At 59.0% G+C, this 13297-nt stretch overlaps 1 protein-coding gene across 4 annotated transcripts in view; it reads left to right on the top strand.

Moving 5' to 3' along the window:
* The first annotated feature begins 1549 nt into the window (after positions 1-1549).
* The window catches only part of MAMLD1 (mastermind like domain containing 1), a 116128-nt gene continuing 104380 nt past the window's right edge, over positions 1550-13297 (top strand). For 2 of the 4 annotated variants that reach the window (XM_078065494.1, XM_078065497.1), the window contains exon 1: positions 2653-2915. The gene's annotated coding sequence lies outside the window, so the exon portion shown is untranslated. Of the gene's footprint in view, positions 1631-1961; positions 2271-2652; positions 2916-13297 lie in introns of those variants that run through there. The other 2 variants (XM_078065495.1, XM_078065496.1) reach the window with 2 other exon arrangements.

Here is a 13297-nt window from a genome sequence, read left to right as displayed (position 1 = left end):
GAGCTGTCATGAACTGAGGTGGCAGTTCAAGTTGGTTTGGGGATGACCAGTAGCTCAGCTCGGGCCATGCGCAGTTTGAGATGTCTAGTGGCCATCCAGGTGGCGGTGCCAAGCAGGCAACTGGCCGTCTGACACAGGTGCAGCTGTCACCTCACAGGCTCCCAGGACACTTGGGGGCGTGGACATCACCCACCCCACTGGGGAAGTGACATGAGGGCAGAGTGGAAGGGTCTGGGGACACAGCCCCATCTTCGGCCTCCTGGACCAGTGCCCTTTGAGGAGGAGGATCAAATTTTAAAAGCACTCTGCAATGCTCTGTGATAGACTCCCTTATCCCCTGGTCCGCTGTGTTTAATCCGAATGTCTTCAAGACACTCGTGAGTTCTCTCTTGCTGACGGGGTCACGGTGGCTCTCGGATGACTCCCCCTCCTTGCAGGAAGGGACAGGCCAGGGGCCAGGACCCCACTGCAGCCTTGTCAGGGGTGAAGGTAGGGACTGCGATCAGTTCCATCACCAGAGAGCAGTAAGTTCTCCAGGCCGCTGGCCCTTTCCAGAGCAGCCTCCGCGGGAGGTGGATTCCTATCCAACAGCCTGGCTGAGCCTCGCACCCGCATCCGGCCACGCTCGCCCTGGCGCACCGGGGCTGCGGAGAAGGGGTCTGACACCTGTGCCTCGCGGTAGGGCAGGGACGCCGCTCCTCAGCCTGGGAACTTTGGGAAACGCTGGGAGGCAAGCGCCCACCTCCGTCTCGCCTACGTAGCCCACGAAGGGACTTTGGTTGGTTCTCACAGGGGGCCCCAGCGCTTTCCGCGGGCTGAGGGCGTGGGCGCGGAGAGAAGGAGGGGCCGAGTGGGCGGCGGGCCCACCCCTTTATTCCTGGCCCGCGGCTCGGCCGAGCGCGACCAGATGTGGTGGAGGCAGGTCGCTACTCAGAGGTGCGGGCAGGAGCTGTGATTGGGCTCTGGGGCTTTCGCGGGCGCTGCTGCTGTCGGACCGGACGCGGCGTCCGTGCGCTGAGCTCAGCCCCCGGCGCTGCCACCACCCAGGAAGTCCAGGTTAGGAGACGCACCCCGGCCGGGGACCCCGGAGAAGGGGCGTGGGCCAGTCCCCCCCGGGTAGCGGGGGAGGGGAGCCGCTGGCCTCCGCGCCAGGGCAGAGGGCGGAGAGCGCGCTCGGCCCCGCTGGGCGGTGCACAGGCAACTCCCGTTCCGACAGGAGCCGCAGGTGTCTGCCCCGGGATAACCCCTTGCAGGAGGGGGCCGGTCCAGCCTAGCTCGGGCAGGGGCTTCGCCGGCCGCGGGCCAGTGGGGAGGGAGACGGGCTGGCGCGCCTGGGCTCCTGGCTGAGCGTACCGGCGGGCAGCACAGACAGGGGCTGCGCGGAGGCGGGGGTGGGGGCGGGCAGTGGAGGAGGGGGTGAGGGGGAGGGCGGGGGACAGGAGAGGGGAAAGGAGGATGCTAGGCGAGGCGCGGGGGCTGGTGGCGGGGGTTGCAGTTCAGTAGCCGCCACCTGAGAGCACTGGTCCCCACTGCCGTCACAGCAGGTCGGCTTGGCTGTCCGGGCGGGAGCCAGCTAGCCGACGCGACGCCAGTGGGACGGGCGCTACCCACCCAGCGGCCACCACTGAAGGTGAGCGCCCTCCCAGGGCGAGGGGGGAGGGGGTCTGGCCGCCAGCTCTGGGGTCAGTCTCCGCTCAGAATGGGAAAGGGGTGTGTGTGTGTGCGAGGGGGAGGGATTGGACAGGCTACTTTACGGTGAGACTCTGGTCCCTGTGACGCTCCGGTGTCTTCCAGGGATCTGCTCTCGCTCTCTCTCCCCCCTCCCTCTCTCCCTCTCTCTCTCTCTCTCCCCCCTGGTGTCCCTCTAGCACTCTATCGTCGTCGTTCCGTCGTTTTCTCTCGGTCTGCCTGTGCCCCTCTCGGTTTCCGTCTTTCCCTCTGTCCCTCTCGGTCTCTGCCAGTGTCGCACGCTGTCTCGCCCTGTCGCTAGTGAGTGCTGGCTCTCCCGCTTTCCCCGCTCGCTCTCCGTCTGTCAGGGGCGCGCACGGCTCACCAGCCAGCTCTGCCCAGAACGCGGGAAGGCTACCTGCCGTGTGCGGGTTTCCCAAGCGCGCGGGGCTCCGCCTGCTGCCCTCGGGCGAGCTCCATCCGCTCGTGCCCGGGGGCCCTCGGTCACCCCGCTGTCGCTCCTCCCCATCAGCGCACCGTCTAGACGGGCCACCTGCCACTGAGGGCACCGACCGCCTCCAGCTGCGCGCGGAGCCACCGAGGTAAGTGCGGCCGTGGCCCTTCCTTCCGTCCCGCACTCCCCAGCTGCCCTGGATCGAGTGCACTGGAGAAACGAGGCGACCGCAGCGAAGCCATCCTGCGGCCGTTTTCCCTTCCAAAGAGTGGCAGGAGGGCCGGGGAGGGCCCTTGGGCGGCCGCCGCGCTCCCGCTGCCCCCGGCCCCATGCGGCCGGGAAACTCGGCGTTTCGGGGCTCAGGGCTGGCGGGGTCGCGGGCGGGGCAGCGCGGCTTCCCCTTTAAGGCCGGAGCCGCTCGTCGCCGTGAGTGTGAGGGTGTGTGAGTGTGCGGCGTGCGTGTCTCCTCCTCCCCGAGTGACACAGCAGTGAGAAATGCCTATCAGTAACTTAAACCCCCGAAACTCCACCTTCCGGGCGCGCGGCGCGGAGCCGGGCGGTGGGAATGGAGCGAGCAGATTGAGGCCGCCGCTGCAGCGCCGCCGGCATGAACTTGGCCGCGAGCTGAAGCAGCCGGCGGCGGGCGGGCGCGGGGGCACCGGCCGCTAGCCAGGGGGTGATCTGCAACCGGGCCGGGCCACTCGGCGGGTGCCCGAGGCCAGGCTGCCTGCGCCGGCGGCCGCCCGCCCCTCGGGCACTGCCCCCGCCGCCGCCGAGGGAGCTCCGCAGCACGGTAAGACTGAGGGCGGGAGCGGGAGGTCCGGCTGCTCTGGGGGCTCCGGGGTGCACTTGTGGCCCCTACTTGTGGTTCCTGTCGCGGAGGAGCTGGGGGACCCCAAAGTTTGCTCCGAGCACACGGCCCACCTGGCGCTACGCGCGGCCGGCCCCCCTCTCGAACTGGCCGGGCCGGCCTGAGCGCAGCTCCCATCGCCTGGGACTTCGGCCTCTGCCTGCTCCCCGGCGCCCATCGGGTGTCTGGAATCGGGCGGGGGCCGTTAAGCACCGGGGGCGGGGGTGTGTGTGCGGAAGGCAGAGGGGCGCGAGCCGCACGGGCTTCTCTGGCCCTGCCGGGCTCACCGGGAGGCTCCCACTCCGTTCCGGCGCCCCCCGGGCCGCTGGCGGCCCGGATGCCACCAGCGACGCTCCCATCGCATGCCAGCTCCCTGAGCCTGGGCCAGTCGACAGTGGGCGCTGGGCACAGGATTCCACACCCCCCCCCCACACACACACACCCCAACCCGGTTTGCCGCCACTGAGCGGGAGTGTGGAGTGTGCGTGCGCCGAGCCCGCTGCCTGGCGCTCCCTCCCCTGCCAAATCCTCCTCTGGAGAGCAGCCCCGAGCAGAGCTGGCGGCTCAAGGCAGCCCCGACTGGGCTCCTGCCCGGAGCTCCCCGGCGCCCCCGCGCTCGGAGCTCCCAGGCCTCGGAGCGGCGGCAGAGCCCGGCGCCCGGCGCCGGCAAGGGCGGGCGGGAAGCCCCCCGGAGCGCCGCCAAATACTTTTCTGGGCCAGTTGGCTCGGCTCGGCTCTGTCCCGATGCAGTGTGTCCGAAGCCACTTGGAAAACTGGCCGGACCGTCTGATTTTGATCCGTGATTAAATGCGGACTGAGCAGACACTAATAGGATTAGCCTGCCAGAAAACTGCCCTGAAGTCGTCGGAACCTGAGCGAACTGACGCACCTCGGGCCGGGGGCTTAGCCCTACCGCGCTCCTGCAGCTCAGTGCGGCTGAGCCGGGCACCCCGAGTGTGGGTGTGAGTGTGTGCGCGGGAGGGAGCACAGGATGGCTGGGGGACGTGCGGAGAAGGGACTCCGCTTGCTGGGGTGGCTTGTCGTCGTCGATTGGCAGCAGAAGGATTCCCCCCGGGGTGCCGTCCCCACAGCGAACGTGTCCTTTGCGGGAAGCCGACCGAGGCCGGCCCCGGGACATTGTCTGTGAGGGCGAGCGAGCCGAGCGTACGCGAGGCGGCCGCGCTGGAACAAAGACGCAAAGTCTCCCTGAGCCCAAGCAATTTCGAAAGAGTTGGCGGGGAAGAGGGCCCGGGTCTCCCAGGGGAGACCCCCGCGGGAATCGTGCGGTCCCCACCGCCCCGGCCCCGCGCGACCGTGTTCCCGGGCTGCAGCGGGCCGGCAGGCGGCATCGCAGCGGCGCAGCCCAACCCTCGGCAGGCGCGGGCCGCCGCCCGAGTGCCCACGGGCCGGGCGGGGTGGGCCTCGCACCCGCGGGGGCTTCCCGGCCGCCCGGCCGCTTGGGGCTCCCGGAGGCCGCGCAGCTTCTCCCCCCCCCAACCACCCCACCTCTTCTTGTCTTTATAGAGCCCCACTCCCTCCTACCCCCGCCGCCGCCGCCGCCAACAATCCGCTTTATAAAAAGCCCCTTTGTTTCCCAGGAGGCTGGAGAGAGGGAAGGGGGAAAGGGACGCAGAGGCAGGGGGCGGGGGCGGCTGCCTCCCAGTGGCCTCGAGCCGCTCGGGACCGGAGGGCAAGTGTAGGCGGTGGGGGAGGGGGTTGTGTTTCGGAGACCTTCCCCAGGAACCCCAGAAGGCGTGGGGAGCCCCTGGCTCCGGGCGCCCACCGCGCGGCCCGCCTGCCGGCGGCGGACACCCGGGGCTCCAGCGGCCGGGACGGGCCGGCGGGCGGCGCGGCGAGCGGGAGGACGCGGAGGCCAGAGGCCGAGCACGCTCCGCGGGAAGGGCAGATGCGGCTCGCCGCTGCGCTCGCCGGGCGCGGGCATAGGGGGCGCCCTTTCCTCGGTTTCGCTTTGCAGCCGGGGCCCCTCACCTCCCGGCTCCGGGCCGCTGTCGCGCCCGCGGGTGGCTGAGACGACAGCAGTGTCTGTGAGGCTTTCGCCACCCTGCGGCTACACTCCTCACTCCTTCCTGCGCCCTCCTGCCGGCCACCCTCTCCCCCCTTCCCCAACACAGCACACACCGGGGCTCAAAAGCTCCGCGGTCCCCCTTTGTTTGGAGGCAGGGAGGGAGTCGGAACCGCCACCTCCGAGGTTCGTGCAGCCTTGGCGGGCAGTGGGGACGGGGAAACACCTCCAGACCGTGCGTCGGTCTGTCGCCTCTGCACGGACCCAGCGCCGGACAGCTGGGGGTGTCCACGACGCATGGGCTGCCGGCGTTAGTAGGATTGAGGATTTAGCGGGCCCCTATCCTCTACACCTGCCCTTCCCCCCCAAACTTGTGGGAACGCGGACTTGCACTGAGGAATGTTAAACCTGTTAGAAGTAACCTTTCGCCATCCTGTCGGCCTGCCCTGCCTCCGCCCCCACCTCCCCCACCCCCCAAAGCTGTCCGCGTCTCTCGTAAAGTTTGTTCTGTTGGGAAAAGGAATACTGACAATAAGAAAAATTGACAAATAAGGAGAAGTGGGCGGGGTCCAAAGAGCGAAGTCAGATTCCTCCCGGTCTCTCTCGCTGCCTCCGTCCCCCTTCCCCTTCCCATTTAATCTCAGGGCGACCTATTATTTGTACCTTTTGCATATCTTTCCCCTAATCCACTCCACTCCCATCTCTGGAGGTTATTCGACAGTGTTAGTCAAACATTTGTTCTCTGGTTTTTGGAATCGAAGGTGAAGCTTTAACGTCCCACCCACCCACATCCCAACTGCATCTAAAACCACAAGAAAGTACTCAAAGGGTAAACCGCGGGTTCTACCTTCTCCTCCCCCTTTTGTGCTTCCCTTCTGGAGCAAGATCATTGGAAAATAAAGCTGCTGATGTGCGAGATGGAACATATGGTGCCTCCATAAGAGAGTAGCTGAAATGGCCTTGAACCTGCCGGACAGACCAGCTGTTTGCTGCCAGCCAGAGCAGCTAATCAGCTTCTTTGCCTTAAAGTAACATCTCTCTTTTCTCTTGATGACCAGTTTGCATATTAAATAGGATATTCTCCAGAGGAGAAAGGAGATGGGCTTCTACATTGCTTTGTGCTTTGGTGGCTCTCCGCACGCCTGTCCCCTACTCTGGGTGCTGACTTGGCCTCTCTCCCCATGCTCCCCATGCCAGGGGACAGTGTGTATGTTTCCTTTAATACTGGTAAAAGACTGTTGCTCAAAGTGGAACTTGGGAGGAAGGAGGCAGGAGAGGGGCTGAGATATTCCCACATGCCTGGGAGGAAATCTCTCCGTTTTGTTCCTATTGGCTTTAGAAAAACTAGCAGCTCCCCCCCCCCGCCCCCCAGCACACACACATTAAAAATATCCCAAAGATCTGCAGCTCTTCCTTATAAGATCTCCTTAGAAATCATCCCTTCCGGCCGTGACCATTTTCAGTTTTCCTTCAGTACAATGTGTTTGAGAGGGGGAAAAACAGTTTGGCTTTAGAAGAAGAAAGGCTTGAGGAGATACAAGGAAATTCCATGTTAGGAAATCATTAGCAAAGGGTGACTTCGTCTGTTTTCCTGCCACTGACGCTGACAGTGACACAGATGTGTGGGTTGAAACAGGAACGTCATTGAATTTTTAAGCTCAACCAGGAAATAGCCTGTTGCTGGGGTGGGGGCGGGGGCTACACGTTCACTGCATCTTAAGGTAGGAGATTTACTGTTGTCGATCCTTTTCAATAAGAAAAGGGATTTTTTTTTTTTTCCAAGCCTGGCCAGCATGTTTAATTTTTTTCCCATTTTAAGCAAATCACCTAAAGGCTTAAAATGCACCTGTTAATAGATCAGCCCTAGGAAACTCAGTGTCTGTTCAGGCTTCTGAAATGGGCAGAAACTCAGATCAGTGGTTCTGGCAATAGTTGGACTACCCTCCTTCTTTAAAGGGGCTTCCTCTATGCAGTTAACCTTTTCTTTCTTTCTTTTTTTTTTTTTTAAAGAGTCTGATTTTCATTTTGCATTGGAGAGATAATTAGCCTAGGAGCTGGGAAACTTGTGTTCTAGAACACTTTCCCCACTAATTAGCTGAGTGATCTTGGGCAAGTCCATCCCCCCTCCTTGCTCCTCCTGCCCCCCCCCCCCACGCCCCCCTTCATGACCTGGGAGTCTGAGTCCCTTCCAGCTCCAACACACTGCGATTTGTAAATGAAATAGTCATTTTTCTGGGAAAGTAAAACACCTTTGGGGAAAATGGCTACATGTACAAAGAAATGGGGCTGAGATTTGGAGGAGCAGCAAGAAGAGGGAGGAGTAAAAAAAAAATGGCAGAGGGCCAATGAAAACAATATAAAAGTGGGAAGTGCTCCTTCTCTTTGTGTCTTTTGCGGGTATGAACTTCTCCCTCAGAAGCAGAGATGGTGGAGGCTGGGAGGCATCCTGGAGGGCTTCTTGTCCAGTACCCCTAATCTGGGGATCTCAGGGCCTATTGACGGCAGGCCTCCTAGTCATTGGGCTGGTTTTCAGATAACGGGATCTAAACTCTTTGAAATTAGACTGGCATGTTTCCAAAGGACTCATCTAATAGAGAGCAGATTTGCTGCTTTGCAGTTATTTAGCAATGGTTTCAAGGACAAAAAGGCCTTCCGTCGACACACGCGGGCCCCACTGGAGTTGGGGCTCTGAACTCACTGTTGAACATTTTCTGTTCTTCCTAGTCTAGCTGGGTGTTTTTTAAAAATCACATTTCCAACTTGGAGGACACAGCAGCCATGCAAGAATCCACCAGTGTCCTGCTTGATTTTAATATTGATTTTTTTAAACATGGGGAGGGGATGCGAACGTTATGCAGAGGGACCTTTTATCCTCTGAGCTCTTTGGCAATTATCTTGCTGCCATAAATGTTGATACACATATAATGGATGTAACTAGAAAATCTCCTTATCCAAGCAGAAAAGGCTGAGTGTTTGTTGGAGCAGACAGATGTGGCCAGGGAGGGAGATAGATGGCGGGGAGCAGGGGCCGGTTACTATGCACCAGCACAATAAACTGATTCTCATCACCCCCCTCCCAGAGCCGCCACCCGGGGTAACCTAGGCAGCATCAGTCAGCTGTACGGCAGGAAAGAAGCCTCTCGAAGCTCACTTGGAAGCAGTCTGATTTTGCAGACATTGAGTCCTGAAACATCTTCAGGTCTCGAGCAGGGAAGCTTCCTGAATCTGCATGAACCTGATGGGGTTGTCTGGCAAGATTATTACTTGTTGCTGTTGCCACTATTGTCCTCATTTGGTTGCAACTGGAGCAAAGGAAGAACCGGGCCCCACAGAGCCGCTGGGCAGTGGGTCAGGGGTCCCGCGGAGGTGAGGAATGGTAGCTTGTGTTATGCAGGCTTTCTTTATGTGTGAACCTTGTGGACGCATAGTCCCAGTGGTGTCCTGCTCCCAAATGAGCAGCCCGGGGCTTCGGAAGCCCCAGGAGCATTTTGTGCAAGGGAAGGGATGGAAGGAAGCAAGAGAATTGAGTGTCCTTCCTCCCCACCCTGTTGCTTTCTTTTTTTCTCCCTGTTCACAGAGCCTCCCTGATTTCCTTTGGGCCGCAAGTCCATCTCTAACATCTGACCTTTTCGGATTTTCCGAAGCAATCACATTTGTCACAGCCCCAAAAGATCCCCCAGGGTGAGCCATAGTGAGGGGCTTTGCTGACTATGGGCTCCCCAGAGTAAAAGCTTCCAGAGACAGGGCCTAAGGAGCACCAGAAAGAAAAAGCCCTTTGCGAAGTCTGTGAGAACTTTCCTTGCCCAGAGGGGCTCCTCAGGGCCTCTCAGGAACCCCAGCTTCAGACTCCCCTTCCCTCCCTGGCCCGCATGAGGGTGAGCTCTTCCTGACCGTGGAGGAAGAGCCCACCCATAGCAACCCCATCCTGCCCCGGCTGCCTTCTGACCCTGGGGGCAGCCAGCACCCCTTTCTGGACAGCCTGGGTCCCAGCCCGGAAATCCCTCTATTTCCTCGGGGGGGGGGGCAGCTGCCTTCCCCTCCCAGGGTGCCCTGCTTCTCACTCTGCCCAGTAAATAACCAGTAAGTGGGGTTTGGGCAATGCTGTTTTCTGAACATTGAGAACTGTTCCATGAGGCCCAGAGGAGGATGGGGCTGACCACGGGATTCGACCATGCTAGAAGGGGGCCTGCTAGCTGGCCATTATGTCTCCCCCTTCCTTCCATCTGTGCAGGTACCTGGGCACTGGGCCACAGGGACACATTTCTGCCGATTCTAGAAAAGGCCCCTGGATGCCACGGGGCATGAGCTAGTGAATGGCATCTGCTTTCATATTTTGCCCAGTATTTGAACCTGAAACCCCCACCCCAGCTTTTTTTAGAGGCTCAGTGACACAGAAGGGCAGAGGTGGGACCCGCTACACGTGGTCGGCCTGCATGCCCCTAACTCACCCACAAACTCCTAGAGTAAAAGATAGAGAATTTTCTAGCTGGAAGACTAAAGCCTCGTGACTTTAAAGAAGATGAAAGTGAGGCCCAGAGAGGGGTCCGACTTTCCTGAGGGGACACTGACTCTCCGTCAACCATTTGAGTCCAGAACACCCCCTTTGCACCCCTGCTGTGGGCACACGGGCCTCTCCTCCTGAGGAAGAGCAGATGTGGTGGGCTCCCGGCGCGTGCCCCTTGTGAGCACTGTAAGGAAGGCGGAGGGGCGGATTGCAGTCAGAGCTCCAAGCCTAAACTAGTGAAGACGGCAGGTTGTAAGTTAAGGAGCAATCTGGGGCCCGGGCCTTGGGGCCTCAGAAAGGAGTGTGTCTCATCTTGTTTTCAAGTTGCTGAGGGAGAGTCGGGCAGCCAGCCCCGTGGAGGGCTCGGCTGGGTGGGCTCTGTTGGCAGTTTTGGGGATTGTTTGGGTTTTGTTCTTAATGAGATCTCCGTGTTAATATCGGCCTCTGGAAGTTCCAGCGCCGACCTCGGAATTTTAAGTGGGACAGTAGTTGTGGTGTGGTTGCCAGCGTCACGTGAAAGACTGGCATGCATTATGCTAGGTTTGGGGAGGAGGCCACAGAGTTTCTAAGCCACTTGTCTGTCAAGGATTAATTTAACCTCTAATTACTACATTTTCTTCGCAGTTTGCCGCGCGAACATGTTGTAACAAAAGCTAAGGAAGTATGCCATTTCATTTCGCCGCCACTCTAAAATTAATTTTGGGGATATGATGGAGTCAAATTTGACACACTTGGTGTTAGAATAATTGTGCTGCTATTTGAATGAAAGTGAACAATCTGGTTGTTTCTAGGGATGCCCCGGCGATGGAGTAAAGAGCCCTGACAATGTAGAGGAGGGTCACGGCGCTCCTGCCCCCTCCGCCCCGCGGCCTGGGGCCTGTGCGTCGCCCTGGAGGGGGCCGGGGCCCTGCCTGCCGCTCCCCGAGGCTGGGGGGTGGGCGCTCTGCCCGCAGCACAGGTGAGGTCAAGCTGGAGCCTCCCCCAGTTCTACTCCCCAGGCGGCAACAACAAAATCAAAACCTCAGGGCTCCCCCGACAGGGAGCCTCCCAGCAGGCTTCTCTCCCTCCTCCTCCCTGCATCCCTCCAGAGTGACAGCCCCTTGGCAGCCCTACAGACCTCTTCTGTCCTGTCTCGCCAAACAGCAGCAGTGGGAGTGGGAGCCGGAGGCCGTTCCCCTCTGCGGCGGCGGGGACGTCTGGCTTCTCAGACCCAGGGCTGGAGGCCCTCAGAGCATCCTTTGCTCCCATGGCCCAGTCCTATTTCCGAGTGCACAGCAGAGGCCGACCAGGTCAGCCGGACTTTGCCTCTCACGTGCGCACCTGTCTCGGGGCAGAGAAGCACGATCACCCTTCCTTTCCTCTCCTTTCCTCCTTCTAGAGCACATGTCACCCCAGAAGTTGAGAACTAGAAGCTGACATTGTCTTTCTCATCCTCACCGCATCCTTTCAGGAAGGTGGTACCCAGATAGAAAGGGCGAGGTCTGAAGCCCTTTCTCCCCCATATGGCTGGGGACAGGCTTTCTGGCCTTTTCAGTCACATCTGTGGGTTGGCTCTTTGCAAAATCCTGAGCAGACCAAATTTGGGTTCAGTCCCCCCACCTTGCCCTTCCTGGGTCCTCTTGCCCCTGCCCCTCACAACCCCTCCGCCTTACCTGCAAGGGTGCCCTCCTCAGCCCTGTATGTCTCAGTGTGATTCCCTTTCTCAGGAGAACCTGGAACTTCCAACTTGAATTATGGGATGCAAGGGTTGCCATGTCTTGGAGAGCATCTGCTCTTTAGGACGCCGGTAGGAGGTGTTCAGGGTTTAGGGAGGTCAAACCAGCATGAAAGAATCCCTGGCTTGGGAGGGCATGCAGTGTTTCTGGGATCTAGACAGTTCTGGAGGCCTTGCCTGCTTAGAGATCCTGCTTGTCCAGCCCTCTGCAGCTCCAGAGTGGGGCCAGGGTGTGTGTGTCTGGCCCAAGGCCCTGGAGAAGGTTCCGTGTCTTCCTGCCATGGAAGTTAGCAAATGAGATCTGAGAAGGCCAATGATTTGGTTGGGTTTTCTACATTTCCACTGTTGCACCTGGCATCAGGAGGGAAAAGTGGGTCTTTGACTCCCCCCACATCACTGAAAAGGTCTGGCCAGCTCCTTGTGAAAACTGGGTGGTGGACCTGCGGGGTGTCTGGCCAGGGCCCTGTCCTGAGGGATGGGAGGATCATGTTCTCTTTGGAGAGAAGCCTCAGGAGGAGCAGGGGAAGGGGAGAGGGGCGTGTGCTGGGTGCGATTCAGAGAACCTCCTCCGCCGTCCCCGCCCAACCCTGCAAATGTGGAAAGGCTTCTCATGGCAAGGCCAGGAGGGCTCATAAATCACAGATGGGGAAACTGAGGCTCTGAGTGGGGCTGTGCAAGAGCACGGGTGAGCATGAGGGCATGTTCTTGGCCCCTGTCGGGCCTGTGCTCCACCCCTTACAGTAAGGGCTTTTTACCTCTCTTAAAGACCACCCTGTCCTGGGTGCTCAGGTCCTGAAAGCCAGCCGAGAGTGTGAAGAGCAGGCTTGGGAAGCCATGGGAACCCTCAGAGGATGTCCCGGCCTGGTGAGCCAGTTGCTGTGGGGGGCAGGCACATTTGCAGACCCGCTTACGCCCATCCCCCCATGCTCAAGGTAGAACCTTTGGGAAGGGGGTGTGTTGCTAGGAGCTTGGGCTTTCCCTCACCTTTATAAAGAGATGAGTGCTGGTTTGCTTTGAACGGGCTTGCATACAGATTGAGGTGTCCCCCCCCCACCCTTTGTTTCTTTTGCTAAAGAAAGCCAGGTTTGCCAGGGCTGGGTAAGTAAGGGTCAGGGTGAAGATGAGTATTCAGTCTTGGGTCCTTATGCAGAGTGGTGCCAGCTCTGCCGGTGCAGGAGCTTCTCGGCCTCTGCTTCATGATTCATTTGGAGGGGGAGGAGTCGAGCGAGTCACTTGAAAGTAGATGCCCTTCAGCAATTGTAGGCATCACCAAGTAATCAGGAAATCACGGCAGTTAGCTCTTGCCCTTTGGAAGATTCGCTGTTTACGACCAGCTTTGAGTCTGGGTGGGGGGTTCCCTAGTGCTGTTCTACCCACTACATCCACCTGGGGGTCAGCCAACATGTGTTTCAGAGCCTCAGTTTCCCCATCTGTACAATGAAGGACTTAGACTAGGGGAATCTGAAGGGCTCCTCCAGCCCTGACGTTTCCATGATTCCATGAGTTGCAAATTAAACTCTTAGTTACTTAAAATATTTGAAAATGATAAATCATCATTTGCTCTTTTTGAAATGACCAGACACTTGACAATGTGGGGGGTTTGTGTTAGTTTGGTAGGTGGGGGCTGTGACTGTTATATAGCCAAGAATAGTTCTGGAAGTTTGGGTAAAGACGAAAGGAATTGATATGTATTTATGTAGGACCAAAAAATGGGAAAAATCGAAGTTCCCTTAGAGACCCCTGGTTTTACACATGAGGATGCCGGGGCTGAGCTAGTCCAGGACTCAGGCGTTCCCACTCCCAGCCCACCCTGGAGCTGTTTGCTCTGCCCCATGGTTCACAGACCCTTACAGAAGCATCATCTGGGCCTCCAACTTGTGCGCAGCAGAAGGAAGATAGGGGTGATTTTGATTTCTAGCTATCAAATAGTAGCTTATCAAAAAGGAATTTTTGGGCCCATGGGTCCTTTCCCCATGCTTTAGTAAACCACCATTCTGCACCAAAAAAAAAAAAAAAAAAAAAGGAATTTTTGTCCTCCATCTTTGCCCCCAGTAGCAAAGAGTTGTTCTCAGCTGAAGTAAATA

Source organism: Halichoerus grypus, chromosome X, assembly GCF_964656455.1.
Source record: "Halichoerus grypus chromosome X, mHalGry1.hap1.1, whole genome shotgun sequence".
Taxonomy (NCBI): domain Eukaryota; kingdom Metazoa; phylum Chordata; class Mammalia; order Carnivora; family Phocidae; genus Halichoerus; species Halichoerus grypus.
The sequence above is the reverse complement of the archived record's forward strand: the minus strand, read 5'-3'. Positions and strand labels throughout refer to the sequence as shown.